Here is a 6,000-nt window from a genome sequence, read left to right as displayed (position 1 = left end):
GTTGCCGGTCCCCGGTGCGGGCGCAACACCGAGGGTTGCGATCCCGTTACCGGTCAGTAAAAAAGATAAAAAAAGGAAAAAAAATAAAAAATAAAAAAAATAAATTTTACTAGAAAGTACCTATTTCAAATATAAGTAACTTTTCTTACCAAGGTCTTTCAAATATAATTTTCACAGTATTTCATAAAACAAAACTGCTATTAAAAAAAAATTCAAACCACCTGATTGGTCTGCTCAGGTAGCTACAACAAAATACCATAGACTGGGTGGCTTAAACAACAGAAACATTTCTCCCAGTTCTGGACACTGGGAAGTCCAAGGTCAAGGTGCCAGAAAGGTAGGTTACATTCTAAGGCCTCTTCTTTTGGCTTGTAGGTGGCCACCATCTTGCTGTGTCCTCACATGACTTTTTCTTTGTGTGTTGGGAGGGTTGGGTGGGTGAGGGAGGCAATAAGAGCCAGCTTTCTTGGTGTCTCTTCTTATGAGGACACAAATTCTATCAGATCAGGAGCCCAGCCTTATGACTCCATTTAACCTTAATTACTTCCTTAGAGGCCTCATTTCCAAATACAGCCGTACTAGGGGTTAGGGCTTGAACATATGAATTGGTGCAGGAGGACACAAATATTCAGTCCATAATACTACCTTAACTACTCGGAAATAAAAAATATCACAGATAATTCTGAAAATAAAGAAAATGAGAACACAGTTTATCAAGCTTCTAGAATAAAACCAAAGCTACGAATAAGGTATAACTGTAGGGTTTTTTTTTAATTAGGAAAAAAATAAATGAATTAGCATTCAGTTAAAAAATTTAGAAAATAGTAATGTCCTGAAAAGACTGAAAAGAAGAAAATACAGAGAAAATCAGAAAAAAAAAAATTAGAACAGAGAAAAACAGAACTTGAAAAAAATCTAAGAATTTTTGGGAAGATAGTGGTGTCAGGAGTGGAGCAAACCATAAAACAGAAAAATACTTGCCAAATCTTGGTAAGGAAAACCAGAAGAACTCAAAAAAAAAAAAAAAAAAAAAAAAAAAAAAAAAAATTAGAACAGAGAAAAACACAACTTGAAAAAAATCTAAGAATTTTTGGGAAGATAGTGGTGTCAGGAGTGGAGCAAACCATGAAACAGAAAAATACTTGCCAAATCTTGGTAAGGAAAACCAGAAGAACTCAAAAAAAAAAAAAAAGAGAAATTGGCCAGTTTTAAATAATTTTTTTAAACTTCCAAACTTTAGTATCAAAAGATACATAAAATTAAAACTTTTAAGAACATTATGCAAAGTTTTGATAAAAATTTAAGAAATCTTTGTGAAATACATCTATAAAATACTTAAGCAATAAAAAATAGAGAAATTGTGAAGTTAGCAAAAATACTTCAAAAATCAGTTTCAGACAAAACAGGTTTACAGGTAAGATCTTTAGAATTTTTGAGGAACTGAGAACACCCATGCATTTTGCACTAATCTAGAACACTTAAAAAGGTGTTAAATTAAGTTTTTAAGCATCTAACACAGGGAACAACAAACAAATAAAAACAAATATCAATAAAACAAAAGTTCTGGACCAGAGGTTGCAAAGTAGTAAGTTGTAAACTATATCAAGCAAGATATGTTTTATCTTTCCATACACTGTTTTCAAAAGCTCAAAATCAGTTGCTGTCATTTAAACATTAAAAAGTTTTACTATAAAGTCCTTATTTAGAAAGTCTCTTAAAAGGTCCAGAACTCCAGCAGCGCTGACCTGCCTCTCTCAATGGTGTAATCTGCAGGTGGACAGATAGCAGCTGTCCCTTTTGGACAAGGGCCACTCCTGTCTGTCTGGGACAAGCCCCCCACTACCTCCTGGGAACTTCGCACCAGCTAGTGGTAACTTGCCATTTGTAATCACACTTGTGCTCTTGCATGTCTTACAGCACAGAGTTAAACATGAAACTACGTAAACTCTTAAACCCATCTCTCAATCTAGCTGTAGTGACAGGAAGACAGAGAGATACAGAATGTATTGTACAGACATAATGTACAATATAACATAACCCACTCCCAGCACTCCCAGGCCACCCATTTTCCTGCTGCCCTTAGAACACAACTTCTAAGAGAGTTGTCTGTTCTCATTGTCTCCACAGTCTTACCTTCTAGTCCATATAAAACTGGCTTCAGCAAGGCGTTTATCTCCACAGCTCCACCCCACTGCTCTTACCGGTCACTGCACATGGCCATGCCCAAGGGGCAATCCTCAAGCCTCACCTGACTGGACCTCCAGCACTACAGGATAGTCGCTCTTCCCTTCCCTTACTGACACATTGTTTCTTGTCTTCCTGGTTTTCCTTATCACTGGCTGGTCCTAGATCCCCTCTGCCAGTTCCTCTTTTGGCCTGTAATTGTCCCAAGTCTCCGAGCTCTGTCCTGGGTCTTTTCTCTATTGTGTCTCTACTTACTCCTTGGGTGATCTTGACCAGTTTCATGGCTTGAAGTAGCATACAGGTGCTGACAAATATTTCTCTCTATACCCAAATCCAACTGTGCAACTACAGTGTACTCTTTACACTGCAGCTGAGTCCTTCTTAGGGTGATCTGGTCCCCAGCTCCCCTGCCAAGCTCATCTCTTGCCATTCTCTGCATGGCTGACTCAGGTCTGCCCACACTCCCTCCCTGCTGCTCTTCAAACACAGGACACATGCTCCCATGGTTCCTCTGCTGGGAACACCAGCAGATTTTCACACGGCTTGTTCCTTCACTTCAATCAGGTCTCTGACCAAAAGCCACCTCCTCAGAGGGGAATCTGACCTGAAAAATCACCCTCTGTCTCTAGCTTGTCCTTCTCCTGCTTTACTTTTCTTCATAAAACTTGTCACAACGGGAATTATTTTCTTTATCTGTTTATTACCTGTATAATCTTACTAGAATGTTAGTTCTATGAAGGGGAAGACTTTGTTATATTTACTACTGTATCCCAGGTGTCTAGAACCTGCCTAGCATAGAACAGCTGTGCTCAATAATTACTTGTGGGTTAATTAGTAAATAAATTTGAATGTATGCCTAGGAAATTCAGAAGAAGTCATTAAAAAACATTAATTCAAAGAGTTCACAAAGTAGCAAAATGTTAAAGAAAGCAAAATCAATAGGTAATCCATTTATCAGCAAAATCAAATTAGAAAATAAAAGTATTTAAAAAATGTCATTCACAATGGCATTAAGTCCCATAGTACTCTACTCTTAGCAATAATTTAATGGTAAATATTAAGAAAACACATAGTTTAAATAAGTGTTAAAGAAGATGTGAATAGAGAGAGATACAAAAACTTCTTGGCTAGGAAAACTAAATATTGTAAAATTATTTACATCATCCCAAATTATTTTGTAGACAATGTACTTATATCAAAATCACAATGAGATTTTAGGTAAAAAGTCAAAAAAACAATTCTAAAGATCTCTGAAAAAAGAAGTGTAATAAAGAGAATTTAAAAATTGCAATGTTAGCAATGAAAGTTCGCATCTACCCAGACAGCAAATTGTTTTTTGGTGAGCAATTTGATAGTAAATATTAAAAGTCTTAAAATCTTGGATTTTACTCCTAAATTTTATTCTAAGGAAGTTAAGAATATTCACAAAGTCACAAATACTGCTGTTTATAAACCAAAATAACCTACATATCCAACATAAAAAAATAGGTTTCATAAATTATGGTATATCAATGCACACATAGAGACTGGCCCTCCGGGACCCCTCCACTGACCCAGACAGGTGACTCCATGCACCTTCTCTCTTTTCAGGGAGGGAGGTTAAACCACAGAGTTATGGGACTTAAATACCCATGCATAGCAGGGGCAGGGTGGGACTTGGTGCTGAAAACAAGGGAAAGTCTGCATATTGAGGAGTAGGAACCCTGAAGTCCCCTGCTCTCAGAAGACCAGAAACCAGACTTATCCTTCTCAGCAAAAATTGAGGATTCTTCCATAAAAACCAGATACTCCTAAGCCTACACCTCCAGATATTAAAATTAGAAAGGAAGTGGGAACAATCTTAAAGAGCCAGAGTTCCAGTGCTGGCTCCATCACTTACATGCCAGCCTTATGACTGTGAGCAAATTACATAATTTCTCTGGACATCTCTTAGTTTCCTCATCTGAAAAGGCAGATAATAGCATCTACCTCCTGGTGCTTTTGTGGGGATTGAATGACTTAATGTATGTAAAACCTAATCATTCACTCTCCATTCTCATTAAGAGGATCACCCACCCCTACCCACCACCTGGGCTTCGTAAGTGGAGTGTATTTCCCTGCCCCACTGTCAGGCCTGGCCATGACACTGAACGTGAACACACTGAGAACACCATATCTAAGCAGAAGCTCTAAAAGCCATGCAAGTTCTGTAGGCGCTCTTCCTCCTCTCCCTCTGCCATGAGAACTGCCTGTCCCAGACAGCTCCTTCAACCTGGTCCTAGAAAGAGAAGCTAGAGAAACAGAGCCACAACAGCAGACCTACAGCCACCTGCAGCTGCCACACACAGCATAAGTGAGGAAAAAATGCTTGCTGTAGAAAACCACTGAGATCTGAGGGTGGTTTTGTTACTGCAGCAGGGTCAACAAACTAAAAGAGACAATTATTTTCAAGTTCTCAAAAGTCTATATTTTAGGAATACCTGGAGAGGGAATCTTTAACAACATTCTTAGTCCTAAGAATATTCCACCTTCTGGGAGTTGTACTGTTAGTGATAATTAAATGTCAGGGCTCCATGACCAGTGAATGAAGGAAGGGAACTAAGTGATCACCTACAGTATGCCACACACTGTGCCATAGATGATATTTCATTTAATCCTTGGAACAACCCTACAAAGTTATAATCATAATACTTACTTACAAGGCAAGTGTTATCACCCCCTTATAGATGAGAAAAGTATGGGTCAGGAAATTAAACAATGTGCCTAGTCTGGAACTATTAGCACTGCAAGGCTTCCAATGCAGGTGGGTCTCTCTCTGAGTGCATTCACTTTCCACCACTGCTTTATACTACCTGCCTCATTCTTCATGATCCACCCCCTAGCACTCAAGCACTAAGCACCATGCCTGGCACACTGCAAGTGTCAAAAAAAAAAGAAAAAACTTATTGAACTAAATTGCAAAAAAAACCTTCAAAATTATTTCTGTCACATAGCATATACCAAAAATGTTAAAAATATAAAAACTTATAAGCCATAGACAAGTTAAAAGTAGTATTTAACACTTGTCATACATCTGGAGAAAGCAGCTGAAGAAAAGTGATAGATCAATAGATTTAAATAGATAAATAAATGAAACTTCTGTATGTCAAATACCCTCTTCCCCAACAGAACCAAAATTAAACAGTAAAGTACATGCCTCAAAAGATTATAGTAAATGACAGTTAATATTCTGATTATAGGATGTATTCACACCAAAGTTTTTAAAAACATTAAGATTTAAATGATTAAATAGGCAAACAATATGAAATAAATATTTACTTACAAGGAAATACAAAATTGAACACTTAAGAAATAATCCTCTAGTAACCAATGATATATAAAGTGAAAAATATCTTTTTTTTAAATAGTCAATTGGAAATTTGCTTTTAAACGATAAAACTTAGTGTCAGCAAGGTTATATTAAAATGTATACTCCCATGTATTGCTGATGAGAGTATTAATTCAATTCTTTTGGAAAGTATTTTTAGGTAAAAATAATCTTAAGCTATTTATACTCTTGACAGTAATTTTACTATGGGAATCTACCCTAAGGAACAATTCTAAATATGGTAAAAGCCAATGTCCAAAGACAGGCATCATTCTGTTATAGGAAATGAAAAAAACCCAACCTGGGTGTCCACAGCAGAACAGTGAAATAATCTATGGTGCCCTTCCTTTTCTAGGATATTAATAATCTATTTAAAATTGTGCTTACCAAAACTATACAGTAATATGGTGAAAGGAATTGGTTATTATAATATAAAAGAAAGTAAAATTAAAAATTGTACACACAAAATT

At 36.7% G+C, this 6,000-nt stretch overlaps 1 protein-coding gene across 1 annotated transcript in view; it reads right to left on the bottom strand.

Moving 5' to 3' along the window:
- HSPA14 (heat shock 70kDa protein 14) overlaps positions 1 to 6,000 on the bottom strand; it is a 34,947-nt gene that overhangs the window by 9,309 nt on the left and 19,638 nt on the right. The window lies entirely within an intron of this gene.

The sequence above is a fragment of the Galeopterus variegatus genome, unplaced genomic scaffold, assembly GCF_000696425.1.
Source record: "Galeopterus variegatus unplaced genomic scaffold, G_variegatus-3.0.2 Scaffold4315, whole genome shotgun sequence".
Lineage (NCBI taxonomy): Eukaryota > Metazoa > Chordata > Mammalia > Dermoptera > Cynocephalidae > Galeopterus > Galeopterus variegatus.
This window is presented reverse-complemented; position numbering and strand designations above follow the sequence as displayed.